The 19,361-nt window shown below is 47.0% G+C and overlaps 12 non-coding genes and 2 pseudogenes across 12 annotated transcripts; all 14 read left to right on the forward strand.

The window, feature by feature from the left end:
- The first annotated feature begins 444 nt into the window (after positions 1-444).
- LOC142286291 (U2 spliceosomal RNA) lies at positions 445-635 on the forward strand. Its single transcript, XR_012747487.1, has one exon. It is a non-coding gene; the product is annotated as a U2 spliceosomal RNA (small nuclear RNA).
- Positions 636-2,022: 1,387 nt separating this feature from the next.
- Positions 2,023-2,213, forward strand: LOC142286345 (U2 spliceosomal RNA). Its single transcript, XR_012747530.1, has one exon. It is a non-coding gene; the product is annotated as a U2 spliceosomal RNA (small nuclear RNA).
- A 1,387-nt stretch (positions 2,214-3,600) lies between these two features.
- LOC142286357 (U2 spliceosomal RNA) lies at positions 3,601-3,791 on the forward strand. Its single transcript, XR_012747541.1, has one exon. It is a non-coding gene; the product is annotated as a U2 spliceosomal RNA (small nuclear RNA).
- Positions 3,792-5,178: 1,387 nt separating this feature from the next.
- Positions 5,179-5,369, forward strand: LOC142286368 (U2 spliceosomal RNA). Its single transcript, XR_012747552.1, has one exon. It is a non-coding gene; the product is annotated as a U2 spliceosomal RNA (small nuclear RNA).
- A 1,387-nt stretch (positions 5,370-6,756) lies between these two features.
- Positions 6,757-6,947, forward strand: LOC142286380 (U2 spliceosomal RNA). Its single transcript, XR_012747563.1, has one exon. It is a non-coding gene; the product is annotated as a U2 spliceosomal RNA (small nuclear RNA).
- A 1,387-nt stretch (positions 6,948-8,334) lies between these two features.
- Positions 8,335-8,525, forward strand: LOC142286297 (U2 spliceosomal RNA). The gene has a single exon (XR_012747493.1). It is a non-coding gene; the product is annotated as a U2 spliceosomal RNA (small nuclear RNA).
- Positions 8,526-9,912: 1,387 nt separating this feature from the next.
- Positions 9,913-10,103, forward strand: LOC142286308 (U2 spliceosomal RNA). Its single transcript, XR_012747504.1, has one exon. It is a non-coding gene; the product is annotated as a U2 spliceosomal RNA (small nuclear RNA).
- A 1,387-nt stretch (positions 10,104-11,490) lies between these two features.
- Positions 11,491-11,681, forward strand: LOC142286319 (U2 spliceosomal RNA). Its single transcript, XR_012747515.1, has one exon. It is a non-coding gene; the product is annotated as a U2 spliceosomal RNA (small nuclear RNA).
- Positions 11,682-13,068: 1,387 nt separating this feature from the next.
- On the forward strand, positions 13,069-13,140 carry LOC142286337 (U2 spliceosomal RNA; annotated as a pseudogene).
- A 345-nt stretch (positions 13,141-13,485) lies between these two features.
- LOC142286318 (U2 spliceosomal RNA) lies at positions 13,486-13,681 on the forward strand. Its single transcript, XR_012747514.1, has one exon. It is a non-coding gene; the product is annotated as a U2 spliceosomal RNA (small nuclear RNA).
- Positions 13,682-15,068: 1,387 nt separating this feature from the next.
- On the forward strand, positions 15,069-15,259 carry LOC142286331 (U2 spliceosomal RNA). The gene has a single exon (XR_012747523.1). It is a non-coding gene; the product is annotated as a U2 spliceosomal RNA (small nuclear RNA).
- A 1,387-nt stretch (positions 15,260-16,646) lies between these two features.
- On the forward strand, positions 16,647-16,773 carry LOC142286333 (U2 spliceosomal RNA; annotated as a pseudogene).
- A 688-nt stretch (positions 16,774-17,461) lies between these two features.
- Positions 17,462-17,654, forward strand: LOC142286320 (U2 spliceosomal RNA). The gene has a single exon (XR_012747516.1). It is a non-coding gene; the product is annotated as a U2 spliceosomal RNA (small nuclear RNA).
- A 1,387-nt stretch (positions 17,655-19,041) lies between these two features.
- On the forward strand, positions 19,042-19,232 carry LOC142286338 (U2 spliceosomal RNA). The gene has a single exon (XR_012747524.1). It is a non-coding gene; the product is annotated as a U2 spliceosomal RNA (small nuclear RNA).
- The last annotated feature ends 129 nt before the right edge of the window (positions 19,233-19,361 follow it).

Raw genomic sequence — 19,361 nt, forward strand, 5'->3', positions numbered from 1 at the left:
GTAGGGGGATGACAGGAGAAGGGAAGCGGGTGGTGAGAAAGGTACAGAGGGCAGGGTTTGGGGGCTGGGAAGGAAAGGGAAAAGATTAGGGTTTGGGGATGATGAAAGGGCTTTCTACGGGTAAGGATGGCAAAGGGTGGCAGTGACGGAAAGTCAGGCAACCTGTCCTGTCCGTCTTTTTGTATCGTGAATTGGAAAGACTGCAAGGGGGAGGGGAGTTGCTTGCGCCCTAAAGGAGGAGTTATTCAGATTCATTGCAGTGGGCGGCGGCTGCAAAACGCACCATTCTTCTTGTTTTGGCTCTGCAAAGCAGCCTTTTCAAGGGTTGGCTTGGGTGACAAAATGTCTTGTGTAGGCGTGGGTTTGTCTCCCTCTCGCTCTCTCTCCCTAAGATGTGTCCGGCATAGGCCAGGGTGCCACTCGAGGCCCAAACCAATTCTGGTTATCGCTTCTCGGCCTTTTGGCTAAGATCAAGTGTAGTATCTGTTCTTATCAGTTTAATATCTGATACGTCCCCTATCTGGGGACCATATATTAAATGGATTTTTAGAACAGGGAGATGGAAAAAGAGCTTGCTCTGTCCACTCCACGCATTGACCTGGTATTGCAGTACCTCCAGGAACGGTGCACCCCTTCTTAACCCAGTTTCCAAAAGCAGAACTCAATTCACCTGATTCATATTAGCCCGATTTAATGAATTGGAAGAAAGCATACGTCTTCATATGCACCTCAATTTGGCCCATTCACTTTTCACACTTCCTCCTTTTGTTTTTTATCTTTCACACTTTTGACTTTCTTTATTCATCCAAATAGCAAACTCATCACCACTCAACCTGACCAACTCGGCTATGTCCCCGTGCTGCAGTTCTCTGTCTTATCTAGATCATTTGCAATTGAATGGAATAGATCCCTTTTGGACAAAGTGGATTCACCTGCTGCTGCAGTGACCACAGGTGTGATAACATCTAGAATTGGCATCTGGTGCGATCTCTCCGCTTCCACTCCAAAGAAAGTTACCTGTTTATTCCTATCATGCATTGGTTTTTGGGGTTTTCTTTGAGTAATGATGATCTCTTTAGTAGTCTGTTGGCGCCCTCTCCTGGAGGAATAGTTTGCTTGCTCTTGGACATTCTAAAAGAGAGGTCATGATAGACATTGAGCTTCTGAGCTCAATTGGGGACAGTCATGGGTGATGAATGTTTGCAACCTACTGCGAAGCCTCATACCGCAATATAAGGAACGTCAAATACTAAGAAAGGGCGGCCTATGAAAGAATTACTACTTTCAATAAGTACACTTAAACGGCTAATTGGGAATAGAAAAACTGTAAAAAGCCCTCTGAGAAAGCCCCCCTCTAACCTTTGATAGTAAGCTTTTCTGTAGTCTGCCTGTTGATGTATTTTCCGTTTGAACTGTGCACAACATGAAGAGACGGAACACTGGCGGCTTGTCACAATGCCCCCCGATGACATCACAATAGCGCTGCTGCCTAGAAAACAAGCTGCGCAGAAGAAGTTGTTCTTTGGGTGGGAGGGTGGGCTAGTGGAAGGAGGGGGCAATCTCTTTTTTTCCCGGGTGGTAGGGGGATGACAGGAGAAGGGAAGCGGGTGGTGAGAAAGGTACAGAGGGCAGGGTTTGGGGGCTGGGAAGGAAAGGGAAAAGATTAGGGTTTGGGGATGATGAAAGGGCTTTCTACGGGTAAGGATGGCAAAGGGTGGCAGTGACGGAAAGTCAGGCAACCTGTCCTGTCCGTCTTTTTGTATCGTGAATTGGAAAGACTGCAAGGGGGAGGGGAGTTGCTTGCGCCCTAAAGGAGGAGTTATTCAGATTCATTGCAGTGGGCGGCGGCTGCAAAACGCACCATTCTTCTTGTTTTGGCTCTGCAAAGCAGCCTTTTCAAGGGTTGGCTTGGGTGACAAAATGTCTTGTGTAGGCGTGGGTTTGTCTCCCTCTCGCTCTCTCTCCCTAAGATGTGTCCGGCATAGGCCAGGGTGCCACTCGAGGCCCAAACCAATTCTGGTTATCGCTTCTCGGCCTTTTGGCTAAGATCAAGTGTAGTATCTGTTCTTATCAGTTTAATATCTGATACGTCCCCTATCTGGGGACCATATATTAAATGGATTTTTAGAACAGGGAGATGGAAAAAGAGCTTGCTCTGTCCACTCCACGCATTGACCTGGTATTGCAGTACCTCCAGGAACGGTGCACCCCTTCTTAACCCAGTTTCCAAAAGCAGAACTCAATTCACCTGATTCATATTAGCCCGATTTAATGAATTGGAAGAAAGCATACGTCTTCATATGCACCTCAATTTGGCCCATTCACTTTTCACACTTCCTCCTTTTGTTTTTTATCTTTCACACTTTTGACTTTCTTTATTCATCCAAATAGCAAACTCATCACCACTCAACCTGACCAACTCGGCTATGTCCCCGTGCTGCAGTTCTCTGTCTTATCTAGATCATTTGCAATTGAATGGAATAGATCCCTTTTGGACAAAGTGGATTCACCTGCTGCTGCAGTGACCACAGGTGTGATAACATCTAGAATTGGCATCTGGTGCGATCTCTCCGCTTCCACTCCAAAGAAAGTTACCTGTTTATTCCTATCATGCATTGGTTTTTGGGGTTTTCTTTGAGTAATGATGATCTCTTTAGTAGTCTGTTGGCGCCCTCTCCTGGAGGAATAGTTTGCTTGCTCTTGGACATTCTAAAAGAGAGGTCATGATAGACATTGAGCTTCTGAGCTCAATTGGGGACAGTCATGGGTGATGAATGTTTGCAACCTACTGCGAAGCCTCATACCGCAATATAAGGAACGTCAAATACTAAGAAAGGGCGGCCTATGAAAGAATTACTACTTTCAATAAGTACACTTAAACGGCTAATTGGGAATAGAAAAACTGTAAAAAGCCCTCTGAGAAAGCCCCCCTCTAACCTTTGATAGTAAGCTTTTCTGTAGTCTGCCTGTTGATGTATTTTCCGTTTGAACTGTGCACAACATGAAGAGACGGAACACTGGCGGCTTGTCACAATGCCCCCCGATGACATCACAATAGCGCTGCTGCCTAGAAAACAAGCTGCGCAGAAGAAGTTGTTCTTTGGGTGGGAGGGTGGGCTAGTGGAAGGAGGGGGCAATCTCTTTTTTTCCCGGGTGGTAGGGGGATGACAGGAGAAGGGAAGCGGGTGGTGAGAAAGGTACAGAGGGCAGGGTTTGGGGGCTGGGAAGGAAAGGGAAAAGATTAGGGTTTGGGGATGATGAAAGGGCTTTCTACGGGTAAGGATGGCAAAGGGTGGCAGTGACGGAAAGTCAGGCAACCTGTCCTGTCCGTCTTTTTGTATCGTGAATTGGAAAGACTGCAAGGGGGAGGGGAGTTGCTTGCGCCCTAAAGGAGGAGTTATTCAGATTCATTGCAGTGGGCGGCGGCTGCAAAACGCACCATTCTTCTTGTTTTGGCTCTGCAAAGCAGCCTTTTCAAGGGTTGGCTTGGGTGACAAAATGTCTTGTGTAGGCGTGGGTTTGTCTCCCTCTCGCTCTCTCTCCCTAAGATGTGTCCGGCATAGGCCAGGGTGCCACTCGAGGCCCAAACCAATTCTGGTTATCGCTTCTCGGCCTTTTGGCTAAGATCAAGTGTAGTATCTGTTCTTATCAGTTTAATATCTGATACGTCCCCTATCTGGGGACCATATATTAAATGGATTTTTAGAACAGGGAGATGGAAAAAGAGCTTGCTCTGTCCACTCCACGCATTGACCTGGTATTGCAGTACCTCCAGGAACGGTGCACCCCTTCTTAACCCAGTTTCCAAAAGCAGAACTCAATTCACCTGATTCATATTAGCCCGATTTAATGAATTGGAAGAAAGCATACGTCTTCATATGCACCTCAATTTGGCCCATTCACTTTTCACACTTCCTCCTTTTGTTTTTTATCTTTCACACTTTTGACTTTCTTTATTCATCCAAATAGCAAACTCATCACCACTCAACCTGACCAACTCGGCTATGTCCCCGTGCTGCAGTTCTCTGTCTTATCTAGATCATTTGCAATTGAATGGAATAGATCCCTTTTGGACAAAGTGGATTCACCTGCTGCTGCAGTGACCACAGGTGTGATAACATCTAGAATTGGCATCTGGTGCGATCTCTCCGCTTCCACTCCAAAGAAAGTTACCTGTTTATTCCTATCATGCATTGGTTTTTGGGGTTTTCTTTGAGTAATGATGATCTCTTTAGTAGTCTGTTGGCGCCCTCTCCTGGAGGAATAGTTTGCTTGCTCTTGGACATTCTAAAAGAGAGGTCATGATAGACATTGAGCTTCTGAGCTCAATTGGGGACAGTCATGGGTGATGAATGTTTGCAACCTACTGCGAAGCCTCATACCGCAATATAAGGAACGTCAAATACTAAGAAAGGGCGGCCTATGAAAGAATTACTACTTTCAATAAGTACACTTAAACGGCTAATTGGGAATAGAAAAACTGTAAAAAGCCCTCTGAGAAAGCCCCCCTCTAACCTTTGATAGTAAGCTTTTCTGTAGTCTGCCTGTTGATGTATTTTCCGTTTGAACTGTGCACAACATGAAGAGACGGAACACTGGCGGCTTGTCACAATGCCCCCCGATGACATCACAATAGCGCTGCTGCCTAGAAAACAAGCTGCGCAGAAGAAGTTGTTCTTTGGGTGGGAGGGTGGGCTAGTGGAAGGAGGGGGCAATCTCTTTTTTTCCCGGGTGGTAGGGGGATGACAGGAGAAGGGAAGCGGGTGGTGAGAAAGGTACAGAGGGCAGGGTTTGGGGGCTGGGAAGGAAAGGGAAAAGATTAGGGTTTGGGGATGATGAAAGGGCTTTCTACGGGTAAGGATGGCAAAGGGTGGCAGTGACGGAAAGTCAGGCAACCTGTCCTGTCCGTCTTTTTGTATCGTGAATTGGAAAGACTGCAAGGGGGAGGGGAGTTGCTTGCGCCCTAAAGGAGGAGTTATTCAGATTCATTGCAGTGGGCGGCGGCTGCAAAACGCACCATTCTTCTTGTTTTGGCTCTGCAAAGCAGCCTTTTCAAGGGTTGGCTTGGGTGACAAAATGTCTTGTGTAGGCGTGGGTTTGTCTCCCTCTCGCTCTCTCTCCCTAAGATGTGTCCGGCATAGGCCAGGGTGCCACTCGAGGCCCAAACCAATTCTGGTTATCGCTTCTCGGCCTTTTGGCTAAGATCAAGTGTAGTATCTGTTCTTATCAGTTTAATATCTGATACGTCCCCTATCTGGGGACCATATATTAAATGGATTTTTAGAACAGGGAGATGGAAAAAGAGCTTGCTCTGTCCACTCCACGCATTGACCTGGTATTGCAGTACCTCCAGGAACGGTGCACCCCTTCTTAACCCAGTTTCCAAAAGCAGAACTCAATTCACCTGATTCATATTAGCCCGATTTAATGAATTGGAAGAAAGCATACGTCTTCATATGCACCTCAATTTGGCCCATTCACTTTTCACACTTCCTCCTTTTGTTTTTTATCTTTCACACTTTTGACTTTCTTTATTCATCCAAATAGCAAACTCATCACCACTCAACCTGACCAACTCGGCTATGTCCCCGTGCTGCAGTTCTCTGTCTTATCTAGATCATTTGCAATTGAATGGAATAGATCCCTTTTGGACAAAGTGGATTCACCTGCTGCTGCAGTGACCACAGGTGTGATAACATCTAGAATTGGCATCTGGTGCGATCTCTCCGCTTCCACTCCAAAGAAAGTTACCTGTTTATTCCTATCATGCATTGGTTTTTGGGGTTTTCTTTGAGTAATGATGATCTCTTTAGTAGTCTGTTGGCGCCCTCTCCTGGAGGAATAGTTTGCTTGCTCTTGGACATTCTAAAAGAGAGGTCATGATAGACATTGAGCTTCTGAGCTCAATTGGGGACAGTCATGGGTGATGAATGTTTGCAACCTACTGCGAAGCCTCATACCGCAATATAAGGAACGTCAAATACTAAGAAAGGGCGGCCTATGAAAGAATTACTACTTTCAATAAGTACACTTAAACGGCTAATTGGGAATAGAAAAACTGTAAAAAGCCCTCTGAGAAAGCCCCCCTCTAACCTTTGATAGTAAGCTTTTCTGTAGTCTGCCTGTTGATGTATTTTCCGTTTGAACTGTGCACAACATGAAGAGACGGAACACTGGCGGCTTGTCACAATGCCCCCCGATGACATCACAATAGCGCTGCTGCCTAGAAAACAAGCTGCGCAGAAGAAGTTGTTCTTTGGGTGGGAGGGTGGGCTAGTGGAAGGAGGGGGCAATCTCTTTTTTTCCCGGGTGGTAGGGGGATGACAGGAGAAGGGAAGCGGGTGGTGAGAAAGGTACAGAGGGCAGGGTTTGGGGGCTGGGAAGGAAAGGGAAAAGATTAGGGTTTGGGGATGATGAAAGGGCTTTCTACGGGTAAGGATGGCAAAGGGTGGCAGTGACGGAAAGTCAGGCAACCTGTCCTGTCCGTCTTTTTGTATCGTGAATTGGAAAGACTGCAAGGGGGAGGGGAGTTGCTTGCGCCCTAAAGGAGGAGTTATTCAGATTCATTGCAGTGGGCGGCGGCTGCAAAACGCACCATTCTTCTTGTTTTGGCTCTGCAAAGCAGCCTTTTCAAGGGTTGGCTTGGGTGACAAAATGTCTTGTGTAGGCGTGGGTTTGTCTCCCTCTCGCTCTCTCTCCCTAAGATGTGTCCGGCATAGGCCAGGGTGCCACTCGAGGCCCAAACCAATTCTGGTTATCGCTTCTCGGCCTTTTGGCTAAGATCAAGTGTAGTATCTGTTCTTATCAGTTTAATATCTGATACGTCCCCTATCTGGGGACCATATATTAAATGGATTTTTAGAACAGGGAGATGGAAAAAGAGCTTGCTCTGTCCACTCCACGCATTGACCTGGTATTGCAGTACCTCCAGGAACGGTGCACCCCTTCTTAACCCAGTTTCCAAAAGCAGAACTCAATTCACCTGATTCATATTAGCCCGATTTAATGAATTGGAAGAAAGCATACGTCTTCATATGCACCTCAATTTGGCCCATTCACTTTTCACACTTCCTCCTTTTGTTTTTTATCTTTCACACTTTTGACTTTCTTTATTCATCCAAATAGCAAACTCATCACCACTCAACCTGACCAACTCGGCTATGTCCCCGTGCTGCAGTTCTCTGTCTTATCTAGATCATTTGCAATTGAATGGAATAGATCCCTTTTGGACAAAGTGGATTCACCTGCTGCTGCAGTGACCACAGGTGTGATAACATCTAGAATTGGCATCTGGTGCGATCTCTCCGCTTCCACTCCAAAGAAAGTTACCTGTTTATTCCTATCATGCATTGGTTTTTGGGGTTTTCTTTGAGTAATGATGATCTCTTTAGTAGTCTGTTGGCGCCCTCTCCTGGAGGAATAGTTTGCTTGCTCTTGGACATTCTAAAAGAGAGGTCATGATAGACATTGAGCTTCTGAGCTCAATTGGGGACAGTCATGGGTGATGAATGTTTGCAACCTACTGCGAAGCCTCATACCGCAATATAAGGAACGTCAAATACTAAGAAAGGGCGGCCTATGAAAGAATTACTACTTTCAATAAGTACACTTAAACGGCTAATTGGGAATAGAAAAACTGTAAAAAGCCCTCTGAGAAAGCCCCCCTCTAACCTTTGATAGTAAGCTTTTCTGTAGTCTGCCTGTTGATGTATTTTCCGTTTGAACTGTGCACAACATGAAGAGACGGAACACTGGCGGCTTGTCACAATGCCCCCCGATGACATCACAATAGCGCTGCTGCCTAGAAAACAAGCTGCGCAGAAGAAGTTGTTCTTTGGGTGGGAGGGTGGGCTAGTGGAAGGAGGGGGCAATCTCTTTTTTTCCCGGGTGGTAGGGGGATGACAGGAGAAGGGAAGCGGGTGGTGAGAAAGGTACAGAGGGCAGGGTTTGGGGGCTGGGAAGGAAAGGGAAAAGATTAGGGTTTGGGGATGATGAAAGGGCTTTCTACGGGTAAGGATGGCAAAGGGTGGCAGTGACGGAAAGTCAGGCAACCTGTCCTGTCCGTCTTTTTGTATCGTGAATTGGAAAGACTGCAAGGGGGAGGGGAGTTGCTTGCGCCCTAAAGGAGGAGTTATTCAGATTCATTGCAGTGGGCGGCGGCTGCAAAACGCACCATTCTTCTTGTTTTGGCTCTGCAAAGCAGCCTTTTCAAGGGTTGGCTTGGGTGACAAAATGTCTTGTGTAGGCGTGGGTTTGTCTCCCTCTCGCTCTCTCTCCCTAAGATGTGTCCGGCATAGGCCAGGGTGCCACTCGAGGCCCAAACCAATTCTGGTTATCGCTTCTCGGCCTTTTGGCTAAGATCAAGTGTAGTATCTGTTCTTATCAGTTTAATATCTGATACGTCCCCTATCTGGGGACCATATATTAAATGGATTTTTAGAACAGGGAGATGGAAAAAGAGCTTGCTCTGTCCACTCCACGCATTGACCTGGTATTGCAGTACCTCCAGGAACGGTGCACCCCTTCTTAACCCAGTTTCCAAAAGCAGAACTCAATTCACCTGATTCATATTAGCCCGATTTAATGAATTGGAAGAAAGCATACGTCTTCATATGCACCTCAATTTGGCCCATTCACTTTTCACACTTCCTCCTTTTGTTTTTTATCTTTCACACTTTTGACTTTCTTTATTCATCCAAATAGCAAACTCATCACCACTCAACCTGACCAACTCGGCTATGTCCCCGTGCTGCAGTTCTCTGTCTTATCTAGATCATTTGCAATTGAATGGAATAGATCCCTTTTGGACAAAGTGGATTCACCTGCTGCTGCAGTGACCACAGGTGTGATAACATCTAGAATTGGCATCTGGTGCGATCTCTCCGCTTCCACTCCAAAGAAAGTTACCTGTTTATTCCTATCATGCATTGGTTTTTGGGGTTTTCTTTGAGTAATGATGATCTCTTTAGTAGTCTGTTGGCGCCCTCTCCTGGAGGAATAGTTTGCTTGCTCTTGGACATTCTAAAAGAGAGGTCATGATAGACATTGAGCTTCTGAGCTCAATTGGGGACAGTCATGGGTGATGAATGTTTGCAACCTACTGCGAAGCCTCATACCGCAATATAAGGAACGTCAAATACTAAGAAAGGGCGGCCTATGAAAGAATTACTACTTTCAATAAGTACACTTAAACGGCTAATTGGGAATAGAAAAACTGTAAAAAGCCCTCTGAGAAAGCCCCCCTCTAACCTTTGATAGTAAGCTTTTCTGTAGTCTGCCTGTTGATGTATTTTCCGTTTGAACTGTGCACAACATGAAGAGACGGAACACTGGCGGCTTGTCACAATGCCCCCCGATGACATCACAATAGCGCTGCTGCCTAGAAAACAAGCTGCGCAGAAGAAGTTGTTCTTTGGGTGGGAGGGTGGGCTAGTGGAAGGAGGGGGCAATCTCTTTTTTTCCCGGGTGGTAGGGGGATGACAGGAGAAGGGAAGCGGGTGGTGAGAAAGGTACAGAGGGCAGGGTTTGGGGGCTGGGAAGGAAAGGGAAAAGATTAGGGTTTGGGGATGATGAAAGGGCTTTCTACGGGTAAGGATGGCAAAGGGTGGCAGTGACGGAAAGTCAGGCAACCTGTCCTGTCCGTCTTTTTGTATCGTGAATTGGAAAGACTGCAAGGGGGAGGGGAGTTGCTTGCGCCCTAAAGGAGGAGTTATTCAGATTCATTGCAGTGGGCGGCGGCTGCAAAACGCACCATTCTTCTTGTTTTGGCTCTGCAAAGCAGCCTTTTCAAGGGTTGGCTTGGGTGACAAAATGTCTTGTGTAGGCGTGGGTTTGTCTCCCTCTCGCTCTCTCTCCCTAAGATGTGTCCGGCATAGGCCAGGGTGCCACTCGAGGCCCAAACCAATTCTGGTTATCGCTTCTCGGCCTTTTGGCTAAGATCAAGTGTAGTATCTGTTCTTATCAGTTTAATATCTGATACGTCCCCTATCTGGGGACCATATATTAAATGGATTTTTAGAACAGGGAGATGGAAAAAGAGCTTGCTCTGTCCACTCCACGCATTGACCTGGTATTGCAGTACCTCCAGGAACGGTGCACCCCTTCTTAACCCAGTTTCCAAAAGCAGAACTCAATTCACCTGATTCATATTAGCCCGATTTAATGAATTGGAAGAAAGCATACGTCTTCATATGCACCTCAATTTGGCCCATTCACTTTTCACACTTCCTCCTTTTGTTTTTTATCTTTCACACTTTTGACTTTCTTTATTCATCCAAATAGCAAACTCATCACCACTCAACCTGACCAACTCGGCTATGTCCCCGTGCTGCAGTTCTCTGTCTTATCTAGATCATTTGCAATTGAATGGAATAGATCCCTTTTGGACAAAGTGGATTCACCTGCTGCTGCAGTGACCACAGGTGTGATAACATCTAGAATTGGCATCTGGTGCGATCTCTCCGCTTCCACTCCAAAGAAAGTTACCTGTTTATTCCTATCATGCATTGGTTTTTGGGGTTTTCTTTGAGTAATGATGATCTCTTTAGTAGTCTGTTGGCGCCCTCTCCTGGAGGAATAGTTTGCTTGCTCTTGGACATTCTAAAAGAGAGGTCATGATAGACATTGAGCTTCTGAGCTCAATTGGGGACAGTCATGGGTGATGAATGTTTGCAACCTACTGCGAAGCCTCATACCGCAATATAAGGAACGTCAAATACTAAGAAAGGGCGGCCTATGAAAGAATTACTACTTTCAATAAGTACACTTAAACGGCTAATTGGGAATAGAAAAACTGTAAAAAGCCCTCTGAGAAAGCCCCCCTCTAACCTTTGATAGTAAGCTTTTCTGTAGTCTGCCTGTTGATGTATTTTCCGTTTGAACTGTGCACAACATGAAGAGACGGAACACTGGCGGCTTGTCACAATGCCCCCCGATGACATCACAATAGCGCTGCTGCCTAGAAAACAAGCTGCGCAGAAGAAGTTGTTCTTTGGGTGGGAGGGTGGGCTAGTGGAAGGAGGGGGCAATCTCTTTTTTTCCCGGGTGGTAGGGGGATGACAGGAGAAGGGAAGCGGGTGGTGAGAAAGGTACAGAGGGCAGGGTTTGGGGGCTGGGAAGGAAAGGGAAAAGATTAGGGTTTGGGGATGATGAAAGGGCTTTCTACGGGTAAGGATGGCAAAGGGTGGCAGTGACGGAAAGTCAGGCAACCTGTCCTGTCCGTCTTTTTGTATCGTGAATTGGAAAGACTGCAAGGGGGAGGGGAGTTGCTTGCGCCCTAAAGGAGGAGTTATTCAGATTCATTGCAGTGGGCGGCGGCTGCAAAACGCACCATTCTTCTTGTTTTGGCTCTGCAAAGCAGCCTTTTCAAGGGTTGGCTTGGGTGACAAAATGTCTTGTGTAGGCGTGGGTTTGTCTCCCTCTCGCTCTCTCTCCCTAAGATGTGTCCGGCATAGGCCAGGGTGCCACTCGAGGCCCAAACCAATTCTGGTTATCGCTTCTCGGCCTTTTGGCTAAGATCAAGTGTAGTATCTGTTCTTATCAGTTTAATATCTGATACGTCCCCTATCTGGGGACCATATATTAAATGGATTTTTAGAACAGGGAGATGGAAAAAGAGCTTGCTCTGTCCACTCCACGCATTGACCTGGTATTGCAGTACCTCCAGGAACGGTGCACCCCTTCTTAACCCAGTTTCCAAAAGCAGAACTCAATTCACCTGATTCATATTAGCCCGATTTAATGAATTGGAAGAAAGCATACGTCTTCATATGCACCTCAATTTGGCCCATTCACTTTTCACACTTCCTCCTTTTGTTTTTTATCTTTCACACTTTTGACTTTCTTTATTCATCCAAATAGCAAACTCATCACCACTCAACCTGACCAACTCGGCTATGTCCCCGTGCTGCAGTTCTCTGTCTTATCTAGATCATTTGCAATTGAATGGAATAGATCCCTTTTGGACAAAGTGGATTCACCTGCTGCTGCAGTGACCACAGGTGTGATAACATCTAGAATTGGCATCTGGTGCGATCTCTCCGCTTCCACTCCAAAGAAAGTTACCTGTTTATTCCTATCATGCATTGGTTTTTGGGGTTTTCTTTGAGTAATGATGATCTCTTTAGTAGTCTGTTGGCGCCCTCTCCTGGAGGAATAGTTTGCTTGCTCTTGGACATTCTAAAAGAGAGGTCATGATAGACATTGAGCTTCTGAGCTCAATTGGGGACAGTCATGGGTGATGAATGTTTGCAACCTACTGCGAAGCCTCATACCGCAATATAAGGAACGTCAAATACTAAGAAAGGGCGGCCTATGAAAGAATTACTACTTTCAATAAGTACACTTAAACGGCTAATTGGGAATAGAAAAACTGTAAAAAGCCCTCTGAGAAAGCCCCCCTCTAACCTTTGATAGTAAGCTTTTCTGTAGTCTGCCTGTTGATGTATTTTCCGTTTGAACTGTGCACAACATGAAGAGACGGAACACTGGCGGCTTGTCACAATGCCCCCCGATGACATCACAATAGCGCTGCTGCCTAGAAAACAAGCTGCGCAGAAGAAGTTGTTCTTTGGGTGGGAGGGTGGGCTAGTGGAAGGAGGGGGCAATCTCTTTTTTTCCCGGGTGGTAGGGGGATGACAGGAGAAGGGAAGCGGGTGGTGAGAAAGGTACAGAGGGCAGGGTTTGGGGGCTGGGAAGGAAAGGGAAAAGATTAGGGTTTGGGGATGATGAAAGGGCTTTCTACGGGTAAGGATGGCAAAGGGTGGCAGTGACGGAAAGTCAGGCAACCTGTCCTGTCCGTCTTTTTGTATCGTGAATTGGAAAGACTGCAAGGGGGAGGGGAGTTGCTTGCGCCCTAAAGGAGGAGTTATTCAGATTCATTGCAGTGGGCGGCGGCTGCAAAACGCACCATTCTTCTTGTTTTGGCTCTGCAAAGCAGCCTTTTCAAGGGTTGGCTTGGGTGACAAAATGTCTTGTGTAGGCGTGGGTTTGTCTCCCTCTCGCTCTCTCTCCCTAAGATGTGTCCGGCATAGGCCAGGGTGCCACTCGAGGCCCAAACCAATTCTGGTTATCGCTTCTCGGCCTTTTGGCTAAGATCAAGTGTAGTATCTGGTCCGGGTCAGCTTCGGCTGAGAAACCAACACCCGGTTGGAGGTCTGGGTCAGCTTCGGCTGAGAAACCAACACCCGGTTGGAGGTCCGGTTAGCCTTGGGCTGAGAAACCAACACCGGTTGACGGTCCGGGCAGTTTCGGCTGCGAAACCATCAACTAGTAGCTCTCTACTCCACTTGGGTAAGATGCCTGGGTGGACGCTGGGAGCAACGACAAGGCTCAACCAGGCTTCGGCTTGGGGGAGCACCGAAGATCCCTGACCCTTGCTGTGGCCTTCTGGCTCGGAGGGACGGGGTTGATTTTTGGGGACCCTCTCCTCACGGTGGGGTCCACACGAATCCTAGCCTTTGCACTGTTTTTGGTGTGACTTCGGTCATACATTTTTTGTGGTGCTTTGGAAAGCTTCATTAAATCAAAATCTGTTCTTATCAGTTTAATATCTGATACGTCCCCTATCTGGGGACCATATATTAAATGGATTTTTAGAACAGGGAGATGGAAAAAGAGCTTGCTCTGTCCACTCCACGCATTGACCTGGTATTGCAGTACCTCCAGGAACGGTGCACCCCTTCTTAACCCAGTTTCCAAAAGCAGAACTCAATTCACCTGATTCATATTAGCCCGATTTAATGAATTGGAAGAAAGCATACGTCTTCATATGCACCTCAATTTGGCCCATTCACTTTTCACACTTCCTCCTTTTGTTTTTTATCTTTCACACTTTTGACTTTCTTTATTCATCCAAATAGCAAACTCATCACCACTCAACCTGACCAACTCGGCTATGTCCCCGTGCTGCAGTTCTCTGTCTTATCTAGATCATTTGCAATTGAATGGAATAGATCCCTTTTGGACAAAGTGGATTCACCTGCTGCTGCAGTGACCACAGGTGTGATAACATCTAGAATTGGCATCTGGTGCGATCTCTCCGCTTCCACTCCAAAGAAAGTTACCTGTTTATTCCTATCATGCATTGGTTTTTGGGGTTTTCTTTGAGTAATGATGATCTCTTTAGTAGTCTGTTGGCGCCCTCTCCTGGAGGAATAGTTTGCTTGCTCTTGGACATTCTAAAAGAGAGGTCATGATAGACATTGAGCTTCTGAGCTCAATTGGGGACAGTCATGGGTGATGAATGTTTGCAACCTACTGCGAAGCCTCATACCGCAATATAAGGAACGTCAAATACTAAGAAAGGGCGGCCTATGAAAGAATTACTACTTTCAATAAGTACACTTAAACGGCTAATTGGGAATAGAAAAACTGTAAAAAGCCCTCTGAGAAAGCCCCCCTCTAACCTTTGATAGTAAGCTTTTCTGTAGTCTGCCTGTTGATGTATTTTCCGTTTGAACTGTGCACAACATGAAGAGACGGAACACTGGCGGCTTGTCACAATGCCCCCCGATGACATCACAATAGCGCTGCTGCCTAGAAAACAAGCTGCGCAGAAGAAGTTGTTCTTTGGGTGGGAGGGTGGGCTAGTGGAAGGAGGGGGCAATCTCTTTTTTTCCCGGGTGGTAGGGGGATGACAGGAGAAGGGAAGCGGGTGGTGAGAAAGGTACAGAGGGCAGGGTTTGGGGGCTGGGAAGGAAAGGGAAAAGATTAGGGTTTGGGGATGATGAAAGGGCTTTCTACGGGTAAGGATGGCAAAGGGTGGCAGTGACGGAAAGTCAGGCAACCTGTCCTGTCCGTCTTTTTGTATCGTGAATTGGAAAGACTGCAAGGGGGAGGGGAGTTGCTTGCGCCCTAAAGGAGGAGTTATTCAGATTCATTGCAGTGGGCGGCGGCTGCAAAACGCACCATTCTTCTTGTTTTGGCTCTGCAAAGCAGCCTTTTCAAGGGTTGGCTTGGGTGACAAAATGTCTTGTGTAGGCGTGGGTTTGTCTCCCTCTCGCTCTCTCTCCCTAAGATGTGTCCGGCATAGGCCAGGGTGCCACTCGAGGCCCAAACCAATTCTGGTTATCGCTTCTCGGCCTTTTGGCTAAGATCAAGTGTAGTATCTGTTCTTATCAGTTTAATATCTGATACGTCCCCTATCTGGGGACCATATATTAAATGGATTTTTAGAACAGGGAGATGGAAAAAGAGCTTGCTCTGTCCACTCCACGCATTGACCTGGTATTGCAGTACCTCCAGGAACGGTGCACCCCTTCTTAACTCAGTTTCCAAAAGCAGAACTCAATTCACCTGATTCATATTAGCCCGATTTAATGAATTGGAAGAAAGCATACGTCTTCATATGCACCTCAATTTGGCCCATTCACTTTTCACACTTCCTCCTTTTGTTTTTTATCTTTCACACTTTTGACTTTCTTTATTCATCCAAATAGCAAACTCATCACCACTCAACCTGACCAACTCGGCTATGTCCCCGTGCTGCAGTTCTCTGTCTTATCTAGATCATTTGCAATTGAATGGAATAGATCCCTTTTGGACAAAGTGGATTCACCTGCTGCTGCAGTGACCACAGGTGTGATAACATCTAGAATTGGCATCTGGTGCGATCTCTCCGCTTCCACTCCAAAGAAAGTTACCTGTTTATTCCTATCATGCATTGGTTTTTGGGGTTTTCTTTGAGTAATGATGATCTCTTTAGTAGTCTGTTGGCGCCCTCTCCTGGAGGAATAGTTTGCTTGCTCTTGGACATTCTAAAAGAGAGGTCATGATAGACATTGAGCTTCTGAGCTCAATTGGGGACAGTCATGGGTGATGAATGTTTGCAACCTACTGCGAAGCCTCATACCGCAATATAAGGAACGTCAAATACTAAGAAAGGGCGGCCTATGAAAGAATTACTACTTTCAATAAGTACACTTAAACGGCTAATTGGGAATAGAAAAACTGTAAAAAGCCCTCTGAGAAAGCCCCCCTCTAACCTTTGATAGTAAGCTTTTCTGTAGTCTGCCTGTTGATGTATTTTCCGTTTGAACTGTGCACAACATGAAGAGACGGAACACTGGCGGCTTGTCACAATGCCCCCCGATGACATCACAATAGCGCTGCTGCCTAGAAAACAAGCTGCGCAGAAGAAGTTGTTCTTTGGGTGGGAGGGTGGGCTAGTGGAAGGAGGGGGCAATCTCTTTTTTTCCCGGGTGGTAGGGGGATGACAGGAGAAGGGAAGCGGGTGGTGAGAAAGGTACAGAGGGCAGGGTTTGGGGGCTGGGAAGGAAAGGGAAAAGATTAGGGTTTGGGGATGATGAAAGGGCTTTCTACGGGTAAGGATGGCAAAGGGTGGCAGTGACGGAAAGTCAGGCAACCTGTCCTGTCCGTCTTTTTGTATCGTGAATTGGAAAGACTGCAAGGGGGAGGGGAGTTGCTTGCGCCCTAAAGGAGGAGTTATTCAGATTCATTGCAGTGGGCGGCGGCTGCAAAACGCACCATTCTTCTTGTTTTGGCTCTGCAAAGCAGCCTTTTCAAGGGTTGGCTTGGGTGACAAAATGTCTTGTGTAGGCGTGGGTTTGTCTCCCTCTCGCTCTCTCTCCCTAAGATGTGTCCGGCATAGGCCAGGGTGCCACTCGAGGCCCAAACCAATTCTGGTTATCGCTTCTCGGCCTTTTGGCTAAGATCAAGTGTAGTATCTGTGAGGCTCGGCAGATGCAATGCACACTGGAAGGTTGCGCTTGCTAGTACTCTTAATGTATAGTATATTCATCTAGAGGAAAACATGGCCCTACCAGGATCGAGGCTATTAGACTGAGTAAGTGTGGGGGCTATGGTGCAATGTGCCCCAGGACTGACGACCCTGGAGTGAGTCTGAGCTTGCTGGCTTGGGACCCCGGCGAGCCTTGGGCTCTGTAGCACACCGTACCTTGCCCTTTCATACTTTCTGAGCATATTGCTCTATCCCGGCCTTCTGGCTAGGAAGGAAAATTTTTATAATCATGGTCGGAGGTCCGTTCAGCTTTGGGCTGAGAAACCAACACCCGGTTGGAGGTCCGGGTCAGCTTCGGCTGAGAAACCAACACCCGGTTGGAGGTCTGGGTCAGCTTCGGCTGAGAAACCAACACCCGGTTGGAGGTCCGGGTCAGCTTCGGCTGAGAAACCAACACCCGGTTGGAGGTCCGGTTAGCCTTGGGCTGAGAAACCAACACCGGTTGACGGTCCGGGCAGTTTCGGCTGCGAAACCAACAACTAGTAGCTCTCTACTCCACTTGGGTAAGATGCCTGGGTGGACGCTGGGAGCAACGACAAGGCTCAACCAGGCTTCGGCTTGGGGGAGCACCGAAGATCCCTGACCCTTGCTGTGGCCTTCTGGCTCGGAGGGACGGGGTTGATTTTTGGGGACCCTCTCCTCACGGAGGGGTCCACACGAATCCTAGCCTTTGCACTGTTTTTGGTGTGACTTCGGTCATGCATTTTTTGTGGTGCTTTGGAAAGCTTCATTAAATCAAAAATCTGTTCTTATCAGTTTAATATCTGATACGTCCCCTATCTGGGGACCATATATTAAATGGATTTTTAGAACAGGGAGATGGAAAAAGAGCTTGCTCTGTCCACTCCACGCATTGACCTGGTATTGCAGTACCTCCAGGAACGGTGCACCCCTTCTTAACCCAGTTTCCAAAAGCAGAACTCAATTCACCTGATTCATATTAGCCCGATTTAATGAATTGGAAGAAAGCATACGTCTTCATATGCACCTCAATTTGGCCCATTCACTTTTCACACTTCCTCCTTTTGTTTTTTATCTTTCACACTTTTGACTTTCTTTATTCATCCAAATAGCAAACTCATCACCACTCAACCTGACCAACTCGGCTATGTCCCCGTGCTGCAGTTCTCTGTCTTATCTAGATCATTTGCAATTGAATGGAATAGATCCCTTTTGGACAAAGTGGATTCACCTGCTGCTGCAGTGACCACAGGTGTGATAACATCTAGAATTGGCATCTGGTGCGATCTCTCCGCTTCCACTCCAAAGAAAGTTACCTGTTTATTCCTATCATGCATTGGTTTTTGGGGTTTTCTTTGAGTAATGATGATCTCTTTAGTAGTCTGTTGGCGCCCTCTCCTGGAGGAATAGTTTGCTTGCTCTTGGACATTCTAAAAGAGAGGTCATGATAGACATTGAGCTTCTGAGCTCAATTGGGGACAGTCATGGGTGATGAATGTTTGCAACCTACTGCGAAGCCTCATACCGCAATATAAGGAACGTCAAATACTAAGAAAGGGCGGCCTATGAAAGAATTACTACTTTCAATAAGTACACTTAAACGGCTAATTGGGAATAGAAAAACTGTAAAAAGCCCTCTGAGAAAGCCCCCCTCTAACCTTTGATAGTAAGCTTTTCTGTAGTCTGCCTGTTGATGTATTTTCCGTTTGAACTGTGCACAACATGAAGAGACGGAACACTGGCGGCTTGTCACAATGCCCCCCGATGACATCACAATAGCGCTGCTGCCTAGAAAACAAGCTGCGCAGAAGAAGTTGTTCTTTGGGTGGGAGGGTGGGCTAGTGGAAGGAGGGGGCAATCTCTTTTTTTCCCGGGTGGTAGGGGGATGACAGGAGAAGGGAAGCGGGTGGTGAGAAAGGTACAGAGGGCAGGGTTTGGGGGCTGGGAAGGAAAGGGAAAAGATTAGGGTTTGGGGATGATGAAAGGGCTTTCTACGGGTAAGGATGGCAAAGGGTGGCAGTGACGGAAAGTCAGGCAACCTGTCCTGTCCGTCTTTTTGTATCGTGAATTGGAAAGACTGCAAGGGGGAGGGGAGTTGCTTGCGCCCTAAAGGAGGAGTTATTCAGATTCATTGCAGTGGGCGGCGGCTGCAAAACGCACCATTCTTCTTGTTTTGGCTCTGCAAAGCAGCCTTTTCAAGGGTTGGCTTGGGTGACAAAATGTCTTGTGTAGGCGTGGGTTTGTCTCCCTCTCGCTCTCTCTCCCTAAGATGTGTCCGGCATAGGCCAGGGTGCCACTCGAGGCCCAAACCAATTCTGGTTATCGCTTCTCGGCCTTTTGGCTAAGATCAAGTGTAGTATCTGTTCTTATCAGTTTAATATCTGATACGTCCCCTATCTGGGGACCATATATTAAATGGATTTTTAGAACAGGGAGATGGAAAAAGAGCTTGCTCTGTCCACTCCACGCATTGACCTGGTATTGCAGTACCTCCAGGAACGGTGCACCCCTTCTTAACCCAGTTTCCAAAAGCAGAACTCAATTCACCTGATTCATATTAGCCCGATTTAATGAATTGGAAGAAAGCATACGTCTTCATATGCACCTCAATTTGGCCCATTCACTTTTCACACTTCCTCCT

Source organism: Anomaloglossus baeobatrachus, unplaced genomic scaffold, assembly GCF_048569485.1.
Source record: "Anomaloglossus baeobatrachus isolate aAnoBae1 unplaced genomic scaffold, aAnoBae1.hap1 Scaffold_652, whole genome shotgun sequence".
Taxonomy (NCBI): domain Eukaryota; kingdom Metazoa; phylum Chordata; class Amphibia; order Anura; family Aromobatidae; genus Anomaloglossus; species Anomaloglossus baeobatrachus.